Raw genomic sequence first — 25,181 nt, 5'->3', positions numbered from 1 at the left:
GTAAACCCCCAATTGGGGCTTGGACTAAGGGACTGCATTTGGGTTAGGGGAGGGTAGAGGGTGGGTGTTTGGGGGCATAGGCGAGTGGTTGTGCTTATTGTACCAGGAGCGTGGGCTTCTTTATGCAGTTTAAAATGTGTGATGGAAAGTTTATGATAGAGGATGTATCTCTCTCTCTCTCCCCTCTCTCTCTCTCTCTCTCTCTCTCTCTCTCTCTCTCTGTGTATATATGTATATATATACACACACAACCCTTTTTAAAAAGGGTTAGTTCCTATCAGTGTGTTGCCCATATGGGCTATGTGTTTTATAGTCATGCCCAGTGTTGCATTTAATTAAGATCATAGTTGGTTTCCACTGCTGATCACATGCTGCTTTTTACAACATTTTAGTGATAGACAATGTATTCAGTGAGGTTTCCTTGGATGCAGTTGAAAGATAAGGGGCTTTTCTCCCTATGCTGATTAGGGGAAAAAACCTCATCCTGTATTCAAGTAAATATGGAGTATATAAAACATAGTATCAACGTATTACAATCTATTCCATTTTTAATGACTTACCAGTCTAGGACTCCTGGGTTTGCCAAAGTTAGTGACCTACACAGACCTACACAAGCAAAGGTGGGAGGCTATGATAGAGGCTATGAAAGAGTAAATTAACTTGTTAATGGACTAATATAATATACGTTCTTATAAGACAGTGCTTTCTTTATTTTCTAATGATTATATTCTATATCTGATCTCTGCACAAATGTTAATCCCTTACCTTTTATTTCAGTGAAAACTTGACTGCAAATGCTCTCCTCAGAAGCTAACATATCTATTATTCTGATAGATCTGTTTCTATTTTTGTCTATTTACGTAAGTTCTAGAGCAGGTGATTTAGCACAGTGTGGCCCCAGTCCAGATTGGATCCTTGTGCATTAGCCCAATGCAACTAAATGACCAGATTCCTATGGTATGGCAGTTACAGTACACCATTGTGATGATATGCCAAATAATTGGTAGGTGAGTTCTCAATGAGAACTAACAATTTTAGGGTAGCAGAATAAGAAAACCGTAGGTCAAGGGTTATAAAAATTGAACTCACACATTCCCTATTATAAATTTAGATTCTAAAAGTTGTAATTATGTATTGTTACAGTTCTACAGAAAATAAATCTCACAGTTTCTGTAACAGGATTAATTTTTCCTTATTTATTACCTGTGATACGTATTTAGCAATTAAATATATTAAACTTTCCTGTGTAGCACACTTCCTGCTTTGAATAATTATATGAACAGATTATATTCAGTTTTGCCAGTTTGTTTAGCTGCTGGTGTAATAAAGCTTTGTCAAGTACAGCTTACATTAATTGGTAGGCTTGTGTTTGTCTGTATTGGCTGATCCCCCTCAATTTTTCAACCTCCTCCTTCCCTCCTCAACCAAGCTTTCCCTGAACTGCTTGGCTATATTTTCTTTCCCTTTGGAGTCTCTAAAGTAGATTAAATTATGCAATTTGCTAGCATGGTTTGCAAAATATATTCTCTAAATAGGGGTGTTAAACCTCTTCAAAGGCTAGAGTCACCTTAATGTTTTATGTGTTGGATAGCAAAATCTGTGCTGCAGATGGCTGGATGTCTTGCCAATTTACGGTTATATCTGTCCACAGTAAGTCTTCATTTATAAAAATAGATTTGTAATTTTTAATGCCTCTTACCAGTGCCAGACCACCTGTCTGTTCTGTGGGAATTTGTCACAGGGTTTCCTTTTGGTCTCTGACAGGAAGCACTGTTTGCAGCTCTGCTGATTCAGCGCAAGAAGGGCTGGTAACCTAAACATGCTAAAATTTTCTTTGTGCTCGTTTAGTGAGCTATATTAGGATTGGAATATTTCAGGGATTTTGGTACCCTGGATTAATTTATAGGGCGGAGTGGTTCTGGCATGTTTTATTGTCAGATTGCAGAGGTATATTTGAAATACAAGCCCTCAGTGTCAAGTTGCTGAAGATAGATTGTGGCAGATGTGGCCAGAAGGTACCACCAGTGGGTGGTGCATATAGCAGTTGTACTGCAGTTAGAAGTCTGCATACAAGGGAAAGTAAGGGGATTATTCAATATGCTTCAGTCTCATCAAATATGTGTCTTGACAGATAAGTCTGAACTTGTTGGATATAAATCATGGTAAACCAGCCTGTATGTACACATGGCTGTGTTCAGGTAAAAGATATTATAGTGTTTACAATCAAAATGGGTTATGGACATTAAGTAATACAGCTCTCAAAAACCTGGAAGAGACATTTCCTTTTATAGATGGGGAAACTGAGGCAGGGGATTGATTTGACTGTTCAAGGTCATACAGTGTACCAGTGAAAGAGCTAGCTTTGGAACTCAGGAATTTTCTTACTTGTGCTCCTGTCTTCAGGTCACTAAACTATATCCCATGCATTTTGCATTTTTATTTGTACATTTAATGTCTCTCCTCCTATTCTATATGTATGCCTTATTAGGCCTTTCAGAAGCACATTGATATGTCCTATTTCTTTCCATTTTTTCTGTCCTCTGTTGTTGCTACTTACAGCTGTTCCTAATCAGTGTATGCCTTATGTATCATTAATATAGCTCCTATTGAGCCCATTTATGCATCTCTGGATGCAGAAATTTGCCCTCTAGGTCCAGTCATTTTTGTGGGTCACCTAGGATCACAGGAAAGTAGGGATGGGCACAAGGTCATCTACTTCAGCCCCCTGCTCAAGGCAGGATCGTCCCTGACTAAACTATCATTTGATAAGGAAATGCTCTATAAGAGAAGCTGTCATTCTACAGTGATAATATGCATGTTGTCTAAAAGCTAAGTATGATTGCAGCCCTGCAAGAAAAGTTATGCTGAGTTCTGATAAAAGTGAGCCTTCTGCACTTTTTCCCAAAACAGCAATATTTCTAGGAATATAGACTACACTTGTCTGTAGAATCATAAGAAAGTAGGGTTGGAAAGGATGTGATTAGGTTATCTAGTCCAGACCCCCTCCTTAAGGTAGGAGAATCCCTGACTAAACTATCCTAGCCAAGTGCCCATCTTAACTACTCTTGAAAACTTCCAAGGATAGTAATTTCACAACTCTTCTAGGTAGCCTGTGCTTGATCACCTTCATCAGAGGCACTGAGTACATGGGGCCCCAAGGGCCCTGCCCCCCACATCTCAGGAAGAGAGCTACCACACAGCGAACAGTTCAGAGGTTGCAAGTTCCAAGCCATAGCAGAAGCACACACAGCACATCCAGTCAAATTCCAATGAAATCTGTGAATTCTGCTAAATACCTTATCACAAGGACACAAAAAAGGAAAGGATTCCAAATAGCTAAATATGGTTTCAATTTTCTTTCTATTGCTTCTTATAGGACACAAGTAAGAGAAGTACAGATTAACTGAGATACATGTCGGACTTGTTTGGACTTAATGCACTCCCTGATTTCGTTAACTGAATTGGAAGATTTTCAAATAACATCTTAAAATTATCCTTCATTCCTCCAACTAATATTCCAGAGCCAAAGACACCAGAACATGGGGTGAGGTGGGGTGGGGTGGGGTGGAGGGATGGGAAGGGAGGATGTATCAGAATTAAAGAAGATCCAGCATCCTCATGCTACCAGTAAAGAAGAACATGCCATTGTCGGTTTTCTTCCTGTAAATGAGGAGCTAGCTCAAATAACATTGTGTGTTGTAAGTAGACAGGTACATTCATCAGCATGCTGCTCTGGTGGCAGCATGACATTACTACTGACACCCAGAAGCCAATGTCAAGTGTCTTAAACATAAGGCACATTGTATCATCTGCCACCATCACTAATCTTCTAACTACCTTTCATTGCTTTCCTTTAACCACAGCAATTAGTTTTGCATTCACTAGCTTTACCTGAGATAATCAGGTTAAGTGTTCCACACTGAAATCTAAAGATGATTGGGCACCTATACATGAGCAGTGAGGCTGCTTCAATGCATTAATTACAGTGCATTGGAGCAGACTTGATTAATCAAGTGATAATTACTCTGCTCCAGCAGACTCCAGAATCTCATGCTTAAAAATGGCAGTGGGGGAGGCCTTGCCTGAAGTACTATGTCCAGTTTTGGACACACCACACTACAACAAGGATGTGAGCAGCTGGAAAAAAATCCAATGTAGAGAAACAAAAATGATTAGAGGCCTGGGTAATATGATTTACGAGGAAAGGCTGAAAGAAGTCAGATTATTTAGTCTGGAGAAAAGAAGACTGGGGGGAGCAGATGTCATAAGCCTTCAAATACCTGAAGGGTAATTACAGAGAGGATGGAGATGAGCTTTTTGACTGTCAGGGACAGGACTAGGAACAATGGCCTTAAGCTGCAGCACAGGAAATTTAGGTTGGAGATTAGGAGGAGCTTTCTGATGAAGAAGATCATAGGCACCAACTTTTATATTTGCCAGGGGAGAGGGGGTGGAAAGCACCCCCTTTACAGGAAGCACTATGAATTGCAATGATTCCATGGACCCAACAGAAGTTCGCTGTTGCGTCCATGAGCTAGGGATTCCAGCGACTTGCTGCAAACCTGTAGCCTAGTCTCTGTAGCAACACCGCTCCCTACCCCCAGCTCAGATAGTGAGGGAACTCATTCTTGGGGTCCCCAGCTGGTGTTGGAGGGTAGGGTAGATGGATTGGAGGTCCCACCTCAGGGAAGAGGGCAGGCTCCAATCTACCTGCCCACTGTCCAGCACTAGCTGAAAAAAACCCAGACTGAACCCCCTCTGTTTCCTCTGTTTTCTTTCCCTCCTTTCATTCTGAAAACAGCAACAGGCTGGAAGCTCTGCAGATGAGTTACAGAACATGCTGGGTTTTGGAGCATGTTCATCTGAACCCTTTTGCAATGAGAGTTCAGGTTTTCACAGGATCAGGCCCTTTTAAAGCAGTCTGCTGTCATGCACTTCTGTTTGTAGGCCACTTTCTGGGGTCAGATCAGACAAAAATTGTCACTTCTGTCTGCACCTGATGATACCAACCTTCTCTACAAATTACTTCAAAGTATAATAAAAAGTGTGATAAAAAATCTATTATTTAGAAGTAATATGCATATTATGGATGAGATTTTCTAGGATTTTCAACTTACTGTGCATTAAAAGATTTCCTGCAACTGAGGCTATAACTTCAGATGTTTGATTCCATTTAGAGCAGGGCTGTCCAACTGGTGGCCTGTGGGCTGCATATGGCCCCTAAGGGCTTAAACTGTGGGCCCTAGGCTCCTGGTCTGGGAATTGCTCTCCACTATGCTGTCTTGCAGCTGTCAATAGGGGCCCTGGGCTCTTCTCCCCTCTTCCAGCTTCTGCTGCCTGCCCTCACCCTTGGGGGTAGGCCAGAGCAGTATGGCCCTGGGCCTGAGGTTTGGGAGACCCAGGCCTCCCATGTGGTGGTTGTGCCGGTACAGTGCAGGAGTCCCCCAAGGCAGGGCAGCAGAAGCAGGGTGAAGGGGGTCATATCTTGCATCGCGTCAGGATGCACAGGGGGCCCTCATGGTGTAACATATCTATGGAGTGAGGCTGTGTCATGTATCACACCCCTTCCGGCTTTGCCTTGGGACTCCAGAAGAAGAAGACTTTTAGTCTCCTTCTCCTGAAAGATCCTGTGAAGCTAGCCTTGGCATGACTTCCTAAGAGGTAAGCCTTTGGCTTTGAAACCTTGGCTTCCCCTGTGATCTGTAGCACCCCTGCTTCAGAGAGCTCCTTTTCGGTCAGCTCCTAGAAAGGGTGGGGGTTCTTCTTCAAAGAGGGGACGTGGCGCTCCAACATCCTCCCAGGTACTATCCTTTTCTTCCCCCAGCTCGCTGAGCCTTCCTCCTTTTTCTCAGGCAGGGTCAGACACGCTGGCAACAAAACTGTTACAAAAGTTTAGGGACTAACCATGACCCAATAAAATTAAATATGTCACTGGAAACCAATTGGGGAGCAGTCTCTGTAGCTGGCTGCCAGGCCTAGGCTGCCACCTTCCCCTGGGGGGAAAGGGCATTTAAATGTCCTTTGCAAGAACTGTTTACAGAAAAGCATGCTCACAATGAGTGGCCCAAAATGTTCCCTACAAGAACCGCAGTCTAGAAGACAACCCACCTAGCTCTTTTCATCACAAGCTGTGGGGCACGCTGGCAGCCTGTGCAGGTGGGGTGGCAGCACAGGTTCACTTGGCACTGCTCACAGCATGCGGCCTGGAGGTGTGTGGCTGGGGGACCTGCAACCGTATAGAGGTTTTGGTTATTTGGTACAGTGCTCCACGTAGACTTACAAGTCCAGCTGAGAAACAACATATTGGCCCAAGTGATGAACCACACTAAAACAACTAGATTGAATCCAGTACCCAAGCTAGTGTGTTCAGAGCTAACTTCAGTGTCTCTGCAGGTATCACAGCATTGTACTATATAGATATAGCACTCTAAATAAAGACCAGATTTTAATAATGTCATCTTTTCTTTAGAAGGGATATTTATATTTGCAACTTGATGATGTATCCTGTTAGACAATGAGAACAGAAGGATATCCAGGTTTAGTCATTATTTCCAGACATGAGATCAGAGTTCATTAACTTGGATTTGCTTCTATTGTTGAATGAGAACTTATTTTTTGAGGGTCAATATAACTGAAAATTTCTTTAACCTAATTAAACTTAGTAATAAACTCAGTGATATTATTTGATTGCTAAGGTATAGCAATCTAGACTTGAAAAGCTTAGAGGGGGATTACTTTTATCTCTGCTTATCAAGAGTTGAGATAATTAAAATGTATATTGTTTCTGCTTTTTTTTGTCTTATTACATTCAGTTCTATTTTGTGGTAATGGTAGAGGTATTGTTCAGCTTGGCCTGTAGGATATATACAATATCTTTGAATTATTCATGACTTTTTAATATTCCTGTATCACAGGAGGTCAGTGTTCAATCTGGATTCAGATTCTTATTATAAAGTGACTATACTTAATCCATTATTAATCCATCACATGATTGTTTTAGGGCAGACATGGTCTGCCTCTGGCATTGTTTGCAGCAACATCATTTCTCTAAAGGCTATGTTAAATTATTCCCTCTTCATACCTAAATAAGTAAGCCCCAGGAGCACTTTATTGAAGGAATTTATAAAATGCTGGCTATGCCTCTTCTCTCTTCACTTTCACTTTTGCAGTTTCAGTATTTTTCCCCTTTAATATATTAATGGTATTGTAATACTGTTACCCCTTTTGGTCTGAGCAAGTAGCTAAGTTTGGAGTTTTGCTTTGTTTTACCTTTAGTTCAGTTAAATTGGCAGTCGTATTTGGTATCTGATGCAAATACGTTTATTCTTAAGAATCTTCAAAGTCCTGTGGAAAAATGTACTGAACTGATCCATCCTTACGGGTGGATCAGAAGTTCTAGTAGAAACAGCTTGGAGCTGTGAGCAGGGATCTGGTTGATTTTTTTTTTTTTTTTTTTTTCTTTCCTGTGTTCAGAAAAAACTCTCTTACCTCCCGCTTAGATGTGGTGTTAAACATACCTGTTTCATTTTGATTGAATCCAACCTAAAACAATATCTGGGTGTGGATTGCAAGACTAGCATTTCTGTCTGGTACTTGTCTTCATGTAGATGATATAGAGTGAACAGACCAACACAAATTACATGTAATAAAGAAGAGAACTTGAGAGTGAACATGTTCTCTCTCTTGTTGTTCTCATTCAGATTAAATGTCAAGGAGAATGTAACTTGACCAATAAATAGATAAAAGCAAAGGAAGACATGGGCACTGCCAATGTCCTACTGCTGCAATGACAATGAACTAGCTGGTTGATATAATTCACAGAAGATCCTGGGAAAAGGTCCAGGCCCGTCCTACAGAGGAGGGCAGAACCACCCCCTCCCTCCCCTGTCTATGCCAGTGTGAACTGGGGAAATTTTTCTTCTTGGCCCCCAATTTGGCAGTTGGTAGGACTTGAACAGAAAAATAAGGCCCACTAGCTATGAAGATCTGGATTTTTTAAGCGCTAGCAAGGAGCCTGAGCACACAACTATCAAAAGCCCTGAGTCTTAGCTGTGTACAGCATCAGGACTTCAGAAGAAGGGGGAAAAAACCATCAAGAAGCTGGTAGCATTAATGAGGGAGAAAAAATTCCTTCATCATTCCAGCTGGTGACCAGCAGAAGTCCTGAGGAACTGGATTGAGCCACACTACAAGAAGGCTACTTCTATACCCCAGTCTGGGGATCAGAAACACACAGTTCCATGTATCTAAATGTGTTTACCAAGTTTACCACGATCAGTTCACTACGATTGCAAGACCCCCCATCATTAGTCTCTCCTGTTGTTAAGGTTCTAAAAGAAGTTTCTTTAACCTATGTTGATTGTATTAAGAATTATCGTTGAATCTGATAAGGTTCTTATAAGATGATGTTTCTTTGGGTCAGATAAAATCATGTTATCTTTTACTTCAAAGGGAGCCTTAGGTAGATATTTTTTTTTGTAAAAAGTCTACTTATAGGAAAGGTGAGTTGGCTAGTGGATGGACAATAGGCTTTACAACACATTTTAAATATGGGTTATGGATGTGTGGTAACTACATTTTGCCATCAGATGTCATCATTGCAAATTTCGCAGTGAGGTCAGCTGCAATTTTTTTTTGCCATCACTGTTCATAAAATGTTCATAGAATTGTCAGAATAGGAAAGTCTGAATTCCTGGTACTTCAGTAAATGAGATGTGTATCTCTTCTAAATACTTTTAAGCAATTGCTAAAATTAAACAAGCAGGAGTTAGTAACACACACAAATTGCTAGTCAGTTTTGAAAATTTAAACTGCATTTCAGAAACTAATAAGAATGTACATATAATGGAACTGTCTGCCTGCAATAATGTTTTTAGTATAATGCTTTGATACAAAGTTGGATTTATGACTACTTTGTGGTAATTTGTGGAATCTTTTGGTAAACACAGCACCACTACTTCACTTTTGCATTTACTGTCAGAATACCATTGTAATACTTGGAATGATAGACCCATATGTGATGTTTGTATTGCAAAGATTTTTTATCTTCTTGTACCTTTGTAGCTTTTCCAACCTTTATTTAAATGCAAATCAATTCTGTTATGACTAGAAGAGAAACATAGACGCTTCAGGAAATACCATCCTTGGAGGATTTGTTTATTAAAATCTGACATTCAAAACTACGAATGCTTAATCCTATCAAAGAAAGTTTCCATCACTCAGAGCCATTCATAACTAGTAATATCTGGCAATGAAGGGCTGCTCACTGGAGAAAAGGGAATTTAGGCAAATATGCTGGAGTGTAATTATATCTTCAGCAAAATAATAAAACTTTAAGAAAATTAATACTATAGTTGATATGCAGAGGATCATTAATGTATGTGCATATAATTAATGATTATATATATGTGTATATACATATATATAAAAGAAAAAAGTAAGATAGGTTTCATGATACTCAGACTATAAATGTATGTCTAATAAAAGGCTTTCTGTAGTGGCAAAATTCATTGAGTAGCATGGTGGTAGAATTAGTACTGAAACTATTGCTTTGTGCCCAGTAAGCAATTCTGCTGAATACAGTCACCAACTTCTATTCTTAATTGTGATGAGAGCATTAAAGAAAATAATATGAGAAAGTACTTAAACTAGCATAATAAATAGCACAAGATTAAGCAGAAAGCTGACCTGCTCCACTGGGCTTTAAACTAAGCCCGCTGTGGGATGGGGGGACTACTGCCACTGCTGGCCCGCTGAGCAACCCTTGCAAAGCCAGCAGACCAAGGCACTTAAGGAAGCCCACCCCTGCCCCAGCCCTGGCACAATCTGTGGGCAAGGCAAGAGCCCCCAAGGGGACACTTGCCTGCCTGTACACTAATGCCAGGAGCCTGGGCAACAAGCAGGAGGAGCTTGTCCTCCTGCTCAGTGCAAAGAATTATGATGTCATTGGGATAACGGAGACCTGGTGGGACTCCACCCATGACTGGACCACGGGTATAGAGGGCTATATCCTGTACAGGAGGGATCGTGTTGACAAAAGGGGCGGGGATGTAGCAATCTATGTGAAGGAAAGCTACATGTCCCTGCAAGCTGATGTTGGCGACTGGCATGGACAGCTAGAGACCCTCTGGGTAAAAATTCGTGGGGAATACGGCACAGGGGACACAACAGTGGGAGTCTACTACAGACCTCCCACTCAAAGTCCTGAGCTTGACCAGGAGTTCGCCCAGAAACTGACTGAGGCCGCTTGCTCCAGAACCTTGGTTGTCATGGGTGACTTCAATTACCCAGACATCTCATGGGAAGATCACTCAGCAAAATCCGAGCAGTCGCAAAGCTTTCTCTCGTGTGTGGATGACCTCTACCTGACTCAAGAAGTCTATGGGCCAATGAGAGGCAAAGCGCTGCTTGACCTGGTACTGGCTACAGGGGACGACCTAATCGGCGACCTAGTGATCGATGGGAAGCTGGGTGACAGCGACCACGAGCTGATCACCTTCACCATCCGCCGTAAAGCTGGCAAGTCAGTCAGCAACACAGAAGTCCTTGACTTCAGAAAAGCTGACTTTGACAAGCTCAAGAGGCTTGTCGGTCAGGCCCTTAGGGACCATGACCCCAGGGAGATGGGAGTTCAAGAAGAGTGGTTGCTTCTCAAGGAAGAGATCCTCAATGCACAAGCTAAATCTATTCCAACACGGCGGAAAGACAGCAAGAAGGCACAGCAGCCCCCCTGGCTCTCCAGGGACCTAGCGGACCTCCTGCAGTTAAAAAGGAAAGCCTACAAAGGATGGAGGACGGGATTCACCTCCAAGGAGAATTATTCTGCGCTGGTCCGGTCCTGCAGGGAGCAAACCAGGAAAGTCAAGGCTGCAACTGAACTCCAACTAACTTCAGGCATCAAGGACAACAAAAAGTCCTTTTTCAGATATGTGGGGAGCCGGAGGAAAAGCAAGGGCAACGTTGGACCCCTGCTAAACCAGATGGGGCAACTGACAACTGACGCCCAGGAGAAAGCTAACCTATTAAATAGTTACTTTGCGTCAGTCTTTCATCAGTCCCATGGGACGCCCATGCCTGCTATGGGACAGGAAGATCCGGGTGATGGGGATCCCCTACCCTCCATCAATGCTGACCTCATGAAGGAACATCTTGAGAAGCTGGATACCTTCAAGCCAGCTGGCCCTGACAATCTGCACCCCAGGGTACTCAAGAAGCTGGCGAGCGTCATAGCCCAGCCCCTGGCACGGATCTTTGAAAACTCCTGGCGCTCTGGTGTAGTGCCCGAAGACTGGAAGAAGGCCAATGTGGTGCTGATCTTCAAGAAAGGGAGGAGAGTGGATCCGGCTAACTACAGGCCCATTAGCCTGACTTCTATCCTGGGGAAGATCTTAGAAAAGTTTATTAAGGAGGCCATCCTTGAGGGACTGGCCCAGGCTAACATTCTAAGGGATAGCCAGCACGGGTTTGTTGCAGGTAGGTCTTGTTTGACCAATCTCATTTCCTTCTATGACCAGGTGACCTATCACCTGGACAAGGGAGAAGAGATTGATGTCATATATCTTGACTTCAAAAAAGCTTTTGATCTGGTACTCCATGATCACTTCTTGGCCAAACTGGCCAGTTGCGGCCTAGGCTCCACCACGATCCGCTGGCTGGGAAATTGGCTCCGTAGTCGGACCCAGAGGGTTGTAATTGATGGCAGTCACTCATCATGGTGCCCTGTGACCAGTGGGGTCCCTCAAGGCTCTGTCCTTGGACCCATACTGTTCAACATCTTCATTAACAATGTGGACATTGGAGTCAGGAGTGGACTGGCCAAGTTCGCCGATGACACCAAACTTTGGGGCAAAGCATCCACGCCAGAAGATAGGCGGGTGATCCAGGCTGACCTGGACAAGCTCAGCAAATGGGCAGATGAGAACCTCATGGTGTTTAACACTGAAAAATGCAAGGTTCTCCACCTTGGGAGGAAAAACCTGCAGCATCCTTATAGGCTTGGCAGTGCTACGTTGGATAGCACTACAGAAGAAAGAGACTTGGGAGTCATCATTGGCCACAAGATGAACATGACCCTGCAATGCGATGCTGCGGCTAATAAAGTGACCAAAATGCTGGCTTGCATCCATAGATGCATCTCGAGCAAATCCCGGGACGTCATTCTCCCCTTGTACTCGGCCTTGGTGAGGCCGCAGCTGGAGTACTGCGTCCAGTTTTGGGCTCCACAATTCAAAAAGGATGTGGAGAAGCTTGAGAGAGTCCAGAGGAGAGCCACGCGCATGATCAGAGGTCAGGAAAACAGATCTTACGATGATAGGCTGAGAGACTTGGGACTCTTTAGCCTGGAAAAGCGTAGGCTCAGGGGTGATCTGATGGCCACCTATAAGTTTATCAAGGGTGAGCACCAGGATCTGGGGGAACGTTTGTTCACCAGAGCGCCCCAAGGGATGACGAGGTCGAACGGTCACAAACTCCTGCAAGACCGTTTCAGGCTGAACATAAGGAAGAATTTCTTTACTGTCCGAGCCCCCAAGGTCTGGAACAGTCTGCCAGCGGAGGTGGTTCAAGCACCTACATTGAACACCTTCAAGAGTAAATTGGATGTTTATCTTGCTGGGATCCTATGACCCCAGCTGACTTCCTGCCCTTTGGGCAGGGGGCTGGACTCGATGATCTCCCAAGGTCCCTTCCAGCCCTGATGTCTATGAAATCTATGAAATATAGCAGTTTTGCTTACTTTCTTGGTAGATCAGAATGTCACAAACGATAAATAGGTAAACTTACTTCCTGACTGAGTTTATGGAGAAGATGCTGTTAAAATTTTGTCCACAAATTTTGTATAATTTTACACTGAAACAGAAGTTGGTTGAATCTGCTTACTTTAGTGACTTGTGAGATGCATCAATAAATGCGTATAATTTTTTGCACGGTAGGATACATACTAGGGCTGCGTGAAATGCATGTGTTTTATTTCAGTTTTGAATTCGGAGTTTTGATGGGACAGCGATTCATTTCAGCATTTTGAATTGCTATTTTGTTTCATTTAGGCTGAAACTGTTTTGCGTTTCCATGCTGTTTTGACACTGTTCCAGTGTTTTGGCCACAGGCTATAATGGGGAATGACTAAATGCCTATAACTTTGTCATTTCTTTCCTGATTCTGATGAAAATTTCAGGAATGGTAGCCCCTTCTGAGGGCACAAAGCCCCAGTAGACCAACTGAATAGTTGGAGAAATATATCTTAGCAAGCTTTTGGGTTGAAAAACCCTTTGTCAGGCTGCGGAACCACCTGCAGTTGGTGTGTGTGCTCTTCTTAGGTCCCTCCCCCAGAGCACTGGGATTGGAAGGAACCTCAGGGACAGTTGGCAGACACCAGCCAGCTACAGATGTCAGTCTGTTCCCCCCTGTTCCCCCTCCCTCTCCTGACTTTCTCTTTCCCTGCAAGCCCAGCTTCAAAACACCTTCGAAATGTGGAAACATCTTTGAAATATTTTGACTTGTTTCATTTCATTTCAAACATTTCAACACGTCTCCTATTTAGTTTTGGATTTGGCATTTTGAGCATTGAAACACTCAAAACACTGCCAAAATGAAGCAGCAGTCAAAGTTTTGCACAACCGTAATACATACAAGGTACAGGAAAAGTAATACTGACATGTATCTTATTTACTTTATATAAATGCTATAGAATACCTGTTTTCTTTGGGACCTGTAAAAAAAACAAACAAACCAAAAAACCCAATCTGAAGCTGAAACAGTATTTTTGACAGATCTTTATCTGAAAATCTATTGTAAACTCAAGTAAATATGGCATTGTGAGTAGGAAATATAGACAATTGGTTAAGGCACCAGTCTTGTTTATACTAGCAAAATCAGGAGCCACCTGCTGAAAGAAACCTAGTTATGAGGATGCAGAAGAGTAAGGGGATCCTTCTGATTGTGAGGTCTTCCAGCAGGAGTGAACATAGGGACCATTTCATAAGTTCCTATGGTCTAAATACTAATGTATGCTGTATGCTACTTGCTGGGATCCCCAGTTTTATGCTTGTTGGCTCATATCAGTATAGTGCAATTGCATCGATTCTGGTTTGCTTAAAAAAGAATCATAGGACTGGAAAGAACCCCTGGAGTTCATCTAGTCCAGGGGTGTCCATCCTTTTGGAATGTGGGGCTGGATCATGAACTTTTTATCATCCAGTGGGCCGGTGAGCCATATTCAAAGACCTTACCGGACGTGGTATCGCATCAGGAAGTGATGTCACGTGACCTTTGACACTAACAAAGTTGCAGGAAGTGACAATGAAATGGGTCTAACCAGTTCAAAACTCTCCATCTATAGCATCCACCTCTGCCACTGTTCGGGACAGGATACTGAGCTAGATGGACCATGGGGCTGACCAAGCATGGCACTTTTTATGCTCTTATGTTCAGAAGCTCATATGTTCTTTGGCTGAGCTTCCAAACTATGGCTGAGATTTGAAAAAAGGGGTAGATAGGCATGTTACAAAATTGTCAAAAGATTTGGAGCCCTCTAAATCCCATTCATTTTAATGGAAATTGGCCTTTTGACTCAGCTTTGAAAATCTCAGCCCAAGGTGCTAACTAAATAAGTCAAAATATATGTTGCATTTCTATGTAGTGCATCTATGTGGGGCTCTCCAAGCATTTTACAAACATTAAATGAACCTCAGGGTGAGCCCAGCCGGAGCAGCAGGGGCTCAGCTGCACTTTCCCCTACCTGCACTGGTCAGTCCTGAGTAGCACGCGGCTCCGCTGCCGCGTCTGCTGGCTGGTGCCATCCCAGGCGGGTCTGTCCCATCCAGAGCAGCATGAGGCTGAAGCCAAGTTCCCACGTGCTGCTGGGGACGGGAGGACCCCGGCTGGAGCTGCAGGGGCTCAGTTGCACTTTCCCCCTACCTGCGCTGGTCAGTCCTGAGTGGCACACGGCTCCGCTGATGCCTCTGCTGGCTGGTGCCAACCCGGCTGGGCTCCTCCTGTCCCCAGCAATACATGGGAAGCTGGCTTCAGCTGCGTGCTGCTCCGGATGGGACAGACTCACCCAGGCCAGCACCTGCCAGCAGAGGTGTCAGCAAAGCCGTGTGCCGCTCAGGACTGACCAGCACAGGTAGGGGGAAAGTGCAGCTGAGTCCCTGCTGCTCCGGCTGGACTCATCCTGTCCTGAGAGGCACATGGTTACTCCTCTTCCCACACGCACCACATTGGCCACTTCAAGCTGACGTGGTGTATGTGGGAACCTTCTCCCTTCCCCAGTCCTTCAGCAGCCATTAGGAATCTGCTGAGGGGTTGGGGGAAGGACAAGGGATGGGAACAAAAGTAAACAGTGTTTACTTTAATTTTCCGTCACAGCACCGTGGGTGTCAGAAAATGGCTTGGCGGGCCGTATGTTGGACAAGCCTGATCTAGTCCAACCCCCTTCTCAAGGTAGGATCATCCCTGACTAAATTATAACAGCCATAATAACCTGCTCTTAAACTTCCGGAGATGGATATTCCATAGTTCTCTAGGTACTTTGTTCCAGTGCTTAAACACCCTCATGGTGAGAAAGTTCTTCCTAATATTCAACCTAAATTTCCCTTGCTGTAATTTAAGAACATTGCTCTTTGCCCTGTTCCCCTGTGACCACAGAAGATAGTCGTCTGTTCTCTTTATAACTGCTCTTCAAGCATTTGAAGAAAATTATCAAATTCTCCTTCAATCTTCTCTTATCCTGACTCAGAGTAAAGTTATACATTACATTTAGACCATACTAATCTGTGGTATGTTAAGCATTGTTAAAGTTAGAACGTGCTGTGAACAGTCGTATGTTAACAATTATTATTGTTTCTTGTTGTCATTGCTCTGACTTATCATTAGAGGGCTGGAAAGCAGGGGCGTGGCTTGGAGCCAGGACTCGTGGACCGTGTCCAGATGAAAGCAGACATTTGGTTCCCTGGGGACAACTAGCAGTGGGACACCTTGTGCCACTACTAGTTATCCCTGGGGAATGCCTGTGCTATGCACTCTCTGGCACATGGCAGGTTACCTTGGGTGTGGTAGTGGGGGCTGGGCCCAGCACAGTTGCTGCACCCAGCAGCCTTACTTGGGGTCCTGCGGGCTGCAACCGTGTTGTTCCTGCATCTTGGAGTCTGGCCAGCAGCTGGAGCATGGCTCTGGCTGGCCAGGCTCCACCCTGCTTTTTTCTGTGCAGGTTTTTTTGACCCCTGTTTTTTATTCAACGCTCCCCCCCCCCACACTGAGACCCATCTCCAACACCACACGGCTGTGCTTATCTGGATGTGGCCCTGGGGTCTATCTCTGCTGTAGGTGGGGGGAGGCCTCAGAGTGGGACATCCTGGGATACTGGAGGACTGCAGTTGTTCATTTTATCTCAGTGGAACAGATTGAAGTTACCCTAATACAAGCTAAGTAGCATGGCCCTGAAGCAGCGTAACTTTGAGACAATCAGGGGGAACTTAGCATGAGTTAATGAGCTTTAATGTGCAGACACTTGCATTTTAAGTCCCCTTACTGTTACTTAAGTGTAATGGGTAATTTCACCCTAAATTACCCAGACTGAAAAATGAAATGATCCTTGAGACTCTGGGAGTTGAAACATGAGAAAATTCAGCTTGAGCAGTATAATTGTACTGTAGGAGTGGCTGCTTAACAACAATTTTCAGGGTCTACCCCAGAATGTAGGTAGGCACAAACAGAAAATGTGTTACTGCATCAGAGGGGCAAGATCTGGAGAAAGGAGATATTGTGGGACGATGACATTGGTATAATTTCTATGAAAGGTTGAGGGAGCATGTAATTCCCTGATCTCTACCTCTGCAAGAAGCCCACACGCATACCCCCCCTTTACACTGTCCTCTACACACAGTTGCAGGATACCTGTATTTTTACTCTCATATCATGATCTTGTGTGGCTGCCTTTACTGGGTAAGCTGGGGTGGGTTCTAACAAGTTTTGTCCTATGTACACACCTGCCATTGCTGTACTTTTGTGGCAAGTACTAGACTAGACTTGCCATTTCAATGTGGTGTTGCATGGGAGATTGATAAATAATAGCAGGATTGCTGGAACTGTCTGCAGACTCAGTAGAAGCTGGATCCTGCAAGATACAAAGCATGTTTAAACTTACGCTTAACTGTAAACCTGTTATACCCCACTGAAGTGTTGTGTTGGACCATATTGCTCAGCTTCTTGCACGTCTTTATTCTGAAGATTACCTTGTATTGCTTTTATTTGGAAAATTATCATCACATGCCTAAATACATTTTTCTGAAGTTTATGCTGTTCACAAGTAGATTTGCCAGGTTCTTATTTTATATATCTTCTAAAAGTTTGAAAGATTACAGGAAAAATTAGCTGAAACAGCTGATGTCTCTACTTGAAGACCAGAACCAAGACAGTATGTTGCTCATGCTGCACTGCTTAGGGAACTGCAACAAAGTAGGGAAATGAAAAAATGGTAGCATGGATGCAAAATGTATTTCAGATGTGTCTGTGAGGATGCAATCAGAGCAATGAAAAGGATATAGAAATGCCTGAGTGAAAAAAGGTTACTTTGAATTATTCTGCATGCCTTTTCCTTCTGCTCTGAAATTGCCTTGTTATTGTGTGTCTCTGTCCATGCCTTGGCAAACAGTTTGAACATTTACTGGAATCTTTTTGGGAATTATAAAACAATACTTTTTCTGGAAAAGGGAGTTGGTTCAAAGAAAATAATATTTTTTTCTAATGAGAGCAGTTTCTCCAGAGAGAGAAATACAGCATCATAGTTTGTAAACAGGAAATAGGCATGATAATGGTGTATTCCAGGAGCAGAAACATATATTTATGGAATCCTAAGAAGGGATCCAGAGGACCTTGTCAAATCTTTTGAAGTTATCACCTGTATTTTTCTTCTTTTCTTAAATAGTATTAGTCTAGTGGTTCCCAGCTTTTTTAGACTCAAGGCACCCCTCATTAGACACAAGACGCTCTTAGTTTTCATTCATTTTTGACTACAGAAAAATAATAGAGTAATTTTTTTGTTGCAAAAAACTCAAAAAGACCACATGGGCAGAATGTTTTTAACACTATGGATTACTATTTGAAATCTCTGGCTTTACTTTGTGAATTGTGTTTGCATTCCTAACACTGCTAACATTACATGGCACTCCCAGCACCTTTGAAGGATCTTAAAGCACCCCAGATGCTATGGCACCCTGATTGAGAATTGCTTTATTACTCAAATCCTACTTAAATGCAATGGTAAAAAATTCCTACTTTATTAGCTGTGAAGAAGTTTAGAACTCTGAAGCCAGATGATGATATTGATTCTTGGATTTAATGATAGCTAGTTCACATAAGCCTTTGTTGCTGTCTCTGCATTCAAGACAACAAAATAGAGGAGACCTGATTAAATGTTTGCCCCAAGTCAGAAAGGTTCATGAAAAAGATTTTTTAAAAATCTGTGTGCTTTGTTAACACTTCCATTTCCATAGTACCCAAGAGCAATGGCACTGACAAAATTCCATAGCATTATGCTAGGTTTGGATAAAACCTCACTGACAGCAACTCATTTAGAGTAAACATGAAAAGCAGTCATCCTCCTTTATAGAATGGTTAGTTGAAACAGTGCCCCAAACACAAGTCACTTGCAAGACTGGAGTAAGAGTTGAGCTGTATAAGACATGGGCAGGCAATTATTCTGGCTGGAGGGCTGCTTATACTGAGTTTTGGCGAGCCGTAGAGGGCCACGTGTAGCTCTGCCCCTTGACGGGTGCCCCACCCCTGGTCACCATCTTGGGACTGGAAGTCCCACCCCCTAACCCCTGACCTTTGCCACCAGAAGTCCCTCCTCTTGCCCCCTGGAAGTGCTCCTTTCAGCAAGGGGGTTTGCCATCTTGGAACCAAAAAATACCAAATTATGTTCTAAAAATCAAACATCTACTACAATATTAATTATTTTGATTTCAAAAAATATTTTTGCCTTGATTTACATGTGCTTGTGTAGTGTATGTAGAGGTGATCATATAATAGCTTAAAATGAAGTCTTACTCTTGTATATTGTGGGGAGGTATGGGTGGATGGATATAGGTTTTTGCGGGGCTGTGTGGGTATGTGGGGTGTGAGGGAGGGTATGGCTGTGTGTTGGGGTGTTTGTCATGGGTGGATAGGTGTGAGGTGTGTGGGTGTGTATGGGGTTGGGGTGCTGTGGGTGTATGTGTGGGGTGAGAGCATGTGGGTGTGTGTGGGTAGGTATGGGGTTTGTGGGGGAAAGTGTGTGGGGAAGGGTGGCTGGGGAGCGTTGTGGCATTTGTGGTGGGGGAAGGTGGCTGGAGTGTGTGAGGGGGTGTGGGTGTGGGGTATGCAAGTATGGGAGTGTGGGGTGTGTGTGGGTACATGTGTATGGTGGGGTGTGGGACTTACCCTATCAACACGTGCACACACTCTCTCTCTCTCTCTCTCCCTCCGTCATTGCCCATAGCCCGCACCACAGCAGGTAGAGCCCCTGCTAGCATGCCCCCAAGCCCAGGCTCTACTTTCCTGCTGTTCCTGGCCCTGGGGCACCAATGCGGGCTCTGTGGTCCGGCTTGCTGGCACTTTTCCCTACCCCGTCAGCCACCGCTGCCCTACCTTCCTGCCCACTGCTGCCACTTCCCCGTTGCCCCCTTCATCCTCCACTCACTGCTCTGGCAGTATGTCCCAGCTGCATGGCTGAGACCACAGGACTCAGCAGGATCTGGCCCAACCCAGCCAACACTGCACAGAACCAGCCGAGAATCACGGGGGCTGGGCCAGCTCCTGCTGAGTCCTGTGGTCTGGTGATACAGCCAGGAGCACGTGTGGTCTGGTGATACTCCTGGAACACGTGTATAAACTCCCCCGCCCCCCAAATCAGGGATGAGGAACCCCATTGTGCTACGTGTTGTATAAATGCAGAAACAGGGCAGACCCTACCACAGTAAGATTACATGGACATGCAATATTTGGATGCAGATGTGCTTGCAAGTACTTTTTGACTGATTTTTTTCACACAAACCCTGGGCCAGGGAATTTAGGGGCAGGTCCTACCATTGAAGCCAGGGATATGGGGCCCACTGGACATAGCTTTCAGCAGCAAGGAGGCAAGGAAGTTGATATTGAAACAGTCATGCTATCCCTGCTGCTATTTGGCCTTATGCTGTTTACCAGTTTAGCATTGCTAACCCAACTGCTGCTGGCTCCACCAATCACAGGTGTTACATATCTCACTGCTGCCATGTGTGGATCTGGCCTGGGATATGAGGTGAGTTTGACACCACTGTTCTACAGAAAGCTTGTATCAGATCAGCATATTCACAGAGTTGCAAAATAGGTGACCAAGAAAAGGATATCAAGCCAGAAGCTATAAAATCCGTGAATAAGAAAATGAACAGTTATTTGCAGAGCTTCTACAAGTGACACTCTAAGTTAAGTGTGACTCCAGTTCATGTAGGCATACCTGATCTAGTGTTAAACTAGCTAACTAGGGTAATTTATAGCAGTGTAACTGTGGCAATATGGGGTTTTACCTCTCATGGATACATTCTTTAAAACTAATATAAATGCTAGATTATAAAGTTGCCCCTTTGACTACAGCCCCTTTCATCAAGGCAATGGAACTTTGGAACTGTAGAACATTCTATGCGCAATGCAGATTTATTTTTTTATTATTTGATATATTATGTGTCTTTTTCAACACATTATATGTTTATATACGTGATGTTTTTAGCAGTGTAATATTTTAATTTTTCCAGTGATTTACTGTGCAGTCATATCACACAGCAGCATGGTATTTCTGTAAATGGATGGCTGTTTTCTTGTCTATTGCTGTTTTCCTTGCAATGTTCTCTGCAATGGAAACAGGCAACTGAAATTTAAAATTAAATTTAAATTATTTTCAGCTTGCAGAACCAGACCCACCATGTGTTTGCTTTTACATGGAAAAATGAAAATATTTGAGAAGAAAGTAGCGGTCTATTACTGACAGCTGTGAAGTTAGACATCTGAAGAAAAAAACTACACTGGATTGTTATGTGGCTATTGTCTTGATGAGGGAAAATGATTTACGTTTTAATAGCAAAACTGAAGCAAGAAAAAATTATTGGAATGCATTGACTGATGATACATTGATGGTATTAACAAGTACTGATATTAAGTTTGGATTGATTAGAAACTATAATGCAACATGAAAAAGAAGAATAAAGCTCATACATTATTATTTGGGTAAGTTTAATATATGCTATTTGTTGTAAGGAGTCAAACCAATAGAATTTAAACTTTGAGTTCTCTGTGTAAATAGTAATATAACTATACAAATTCTTTGCTTGTGCAATTGCAGTAATTGTTTCCCAAACTCACATTAGTTTCCTGTAATTAAATGCATATCTAGAATTATTTTATGAAAAGAGGGACAGTACATCAAGGACAGGAGCTGGAGAATGTTGAACACTTTGGATACCTCAGGAGCCATGTCTCAAAGAAGGACAACATCAACAAGTATAGGATCTGATATGCCAGCTCTGCTTTCAGAAGACTGTATCATCATGTGTTCAACAGTCATGATGTCAGGACTCGAACAAAGTTCCTATTATATAAAGCTGTCATAATTCCAACTCTTTACAGCTATAAATTTTGGGTTACCGACAGGGACCACCTGAAAAGCCTGGAATGCCCTCACCAGCGCTGCCTCCAAAAGATCCTTGGGATAAAGTGGTAGGATTGTCACATAAATGCCAGTGTCCTTACTGATGCTAATACCACCAGCATGGAAGTAAAGATTATTCAATATCAGCTGTGGTGGACAGGGCATTGTGTGTACATCCCTGATATACATTTACACATTAGGAAAAACTAGCCTGGGACAGAGCTACATGGTGATGCCGTGTGAGAGAAGGTATGTCTTACTTTGAGGAAAATTATCTTGAGCTGTAGGCAGAAAAACAACAGAAATGGAAGGAAAGGAAACGAAACCGAGAAATCCGTGGTCTGACCCTCCCTTTAACCACCAGCTATGGCATCTGCCAGAGAGTCTGAGAGTCTAGGATCAGCCTTCTTAGCCATCAACATACTTATCTACAACCCTTTACTTGACCTGTAGGAGTGATCATCCTCAACCATAAGGGATTGCCAGCAATGAGTACATCAAGGGATGGGCCATTCTCCTCTAAATATATGTTGTAAATTTGTAAAATTTAAGGCACAATCCAGTGCCCACCAAAATCACTGAAAAATTCATTAATCTGAATGAAAGTTGTATCAGGCCCATAGTGGATTTGTGAGAATACTTACTTTTTTGCAATGACTGCAGTTTTATTCATGTCTTTTTACTCCAATATCCAGTGATGGGGTAACTAAACAATGATGTACGTTGATCTATTGCTCTTCCTTTACACATAGAGTCTTTCATTATGGTTTTACTGTACATTGACCTGATATAACCATGGGTCCCAATGTTATGGTTAACAAATACATGCAATGACTGTTTAAAATATATACTCTATTTAGGAATTAGACTGGTGGTGGAGGGGGGAACACATTAAAAAAAATAAAATTATGGTAATAAGCAGCCAAGCTAATAATCCAGCTAGAGACCACAGATTAAAAACGCATAAAACACTCATAGGCAGACAAAACTGTTGGGATAAAGGCAATATCTTTTATTAGACCAACTAGATAGTTGCAAAACGTGTTTTGTTTTGTTTTTAGTTGCAAGCTTTCAGACCAAAATGCCCTTTGTCAGGCAAAGGGGAATTCAAAGATTTTAAAATTTCTCCTGGGTAGAAATGAAACTTTGTATTGCACAGAAGAAATAAAAGCTGGTAAGGTTCTCCTAGGTAGGAAAGTTCATTTGTAAAGAACTTTGTAAATATTTGTAAATATCTCTAAAACACTCATAGAAACTTTTGTTCCAGTGTTCATTTAATTTTCTTTATCACTGATCCTCTGAACTCTTTGTTAACAGCCACATCAAGCACATTATAGAATCTTAGCCATGCAAACATTTTCCAATTCAAGATCATCGATAAAGTTTCCACTGAACTAACACCACCCCTCCCCCCAAATATAGCTTTCTTGCCGATTGTGGAGACAGTTTATCTGTATGGTTCTTTCTATTACTGTATGTGAAATCACAATATAGACAAGCTAACGTGGAAAAAAAAGCACGTGGTTTTTTAACATTTAAATGTAATATATTTTGCTTTAATGTTGCATAATTAAAGAAGTTTAAAATAAACACATTGTAGCAACTGATTGTAATGAGAGTCTAAAAAACCCACATAGCAACTGGTTGTAATGAAAGTCTTAAAAAAATAAAATTCTTCCTCCTGATTTGTTTATACATTTCTATTACATTTATGGCATTAGTGTTTAAACTGAAAACTGAATTTCTGTCAATTGTTTTAGTATAAAGATGAATGAGAAGATACGTTTATGGAAACATTGGAGATAAGTTTTCCAGTCTGACACAAAAAAAGGATCAGTTCAGTCAATTAATATATTTTTCTAGTTTTATTCCTTGCATTTTTCTTTAGAAAATTTTAAGCTAATTTATTTGTAACTAACTAAAGTATTTCTAATCATCCTGATCCTTTTGTGTTTCAGTGGCTGTGGCACATTAAATAATGTCTTATGTTAGGATATTTGGTAAGATGCATTTATGAGCAAAGATATGGTTAGTAGTGTTAATCTTAAATCAAGGAAAAGCAGAGGTAGAGCTGTACCTTATAGACTAACTGACAAAATTATTTATACATACACATGTGCGCGCACACACGTTCATGAAAGCTTGTGCTATCTCTCTCATTTAGTTGGTCTATGACGGGGTACCAAGCTCATCTGACCCTGCATGCTGAGCGAATGGTGTGGGACTGGTCCATGGGTAGGATGAATGGCATGGGGCCAGCCCTGTGAGCTGAACTGGGCCCACATCCTACCTGTGAATTCAGCCCTGTGGGCTGAATTGGACCCCCCTACTCCCCCTCATGCCAGATCCAGTGCCTGCTCTGGCCAGTCTGGGATGAGAGTTGTACTCAATGCCTGGCTGGCCTAGGACATGAGCTGCACACAGTGCCCACCTCAAACCGGCTGGAGCAGTGGCCATGTATGGCCTGCATCTCAGACCAGCTGGAGCAGGTGTCATGTGCAGCACAGTCCCAGACCAGCTGGAGTGTGTACCATGGATGCTAGATCCATCATACCATGGTGGCTACAGGGGTGGCCTGAAGTGGCCCTATGTGGGTGCAGGTCTCATAATGGGGGCCACATGTGGCATGTGTTGGAGTAGATGTTACACGCAGCATGAGGCCTATTGTGGGCACTGCATGTAGCACAAGTCCTGGTCCCTGTGTGCAGGGTTGGTCTGGCATCTGCCATGTGTGGATCATCCTGAGACCCAAGGCTAACACTGGGGGCTAGATGGTAGGGGTCCACAAACTGGATGTGGCCCATGGGCCATATCTTTGACACCCCTGGTCTGTAAGGTGAAAATCTACCCTGACTTCTTCAAGAATTTGTATCATGCAATGTTAAAATGTCTTTTGAGCATCTTGCAGGTAAGGTTCTTTGGACAGATGTTATATCTTTTATTAGACTGAGCAGCTGAAAAAAGCTCTAAGCAAGCTTGCAGGCACAGTCACCCTTCTTCAGGCACAGGGAGTCTCTGCTGTATTGAGACTCCAAGGAATGAGAGAAGCTGAAAGTGTGGCAGGATGCCAATGAGAATGTAAATAGGTAGAAATTAGGAAAACAAAAGGTAAAGTGGGGGGGAGGGGGGAGCCAAAGGTGAGTCAGAGACTCTACTGTAATAGTGATTCAAGGTAGAAAAAGAGGCCATCTGTGAAAAGAGAAATAGCTGGAAATTAGGAAGACAGCAGAAAAGGAGGGGAAGGGAGGAGAAAAAAGGAGGCGGGGAGAAAAATGTAATCTTGAGCCTCTTATCACATAGGTGCAGATATTGAGATAGTGTTATGGTATACTGTTCTGTCCTTTAGAAAGCTGGTGGCATCAGTTTGAAAAATTAAATACTAAAGAAAAAGAAGCCAACACAGAAGGAATTAATAAACCCAGTGGACATAGAGCTTCCTTCCTAAAGCTCTGAGATACATGGATGAAATGTGTTATGTTAATGCAAAATCATCTTGGCTGAAACACCTTACAAAATGTTGTAGATA

At 42.8% G+C, this 25,181-nt stretch overlaps 1 long non-coding RNA gene across 1 annotated transcript in view; it reads left to right on the top strand.

The window, feature by feature from the left end:
- LOC149855791 (uncharacterized) overlaps nucleotides 1–23,315 on the top strand; it is a 182,344-nt gene extending 159,029 nt beyond the window's left edge. Inside the window, exon 6 of the long non-coding RNA XR_016438418.1 lies at nucleotides 20,913–23,315. This is a non-coding gene — a long non-coding RNA (uncharacterized LOC149855791). The remainder of the gene's footprint in view (nucleotides 1–20,912) is intronic.
- The last annotated feature ends 1,866 nt before the right edge of the window (nucleotides 23,316–25,181 follow it).

This window comes from Crocodylus siamensis, chromosome 11 (assembly GCF_052110815.1).
Source record: "Crocodylus siamensis isolate JL-2025a chromosome 11, ASM5211081v1, whole genome shotgun sequence".
NCBI classification, from domain to species: domain Eukaryota; kingdom Metazoa; phylum Chordata; order Crocodylia; family Crocodylidae; genus Crocodylus; species Crocodylus siamensis.
Note: the sequence above shows the minus strand (reverse complement) of the source record. Positions and strands in the feature narration are given on the sequence as shown.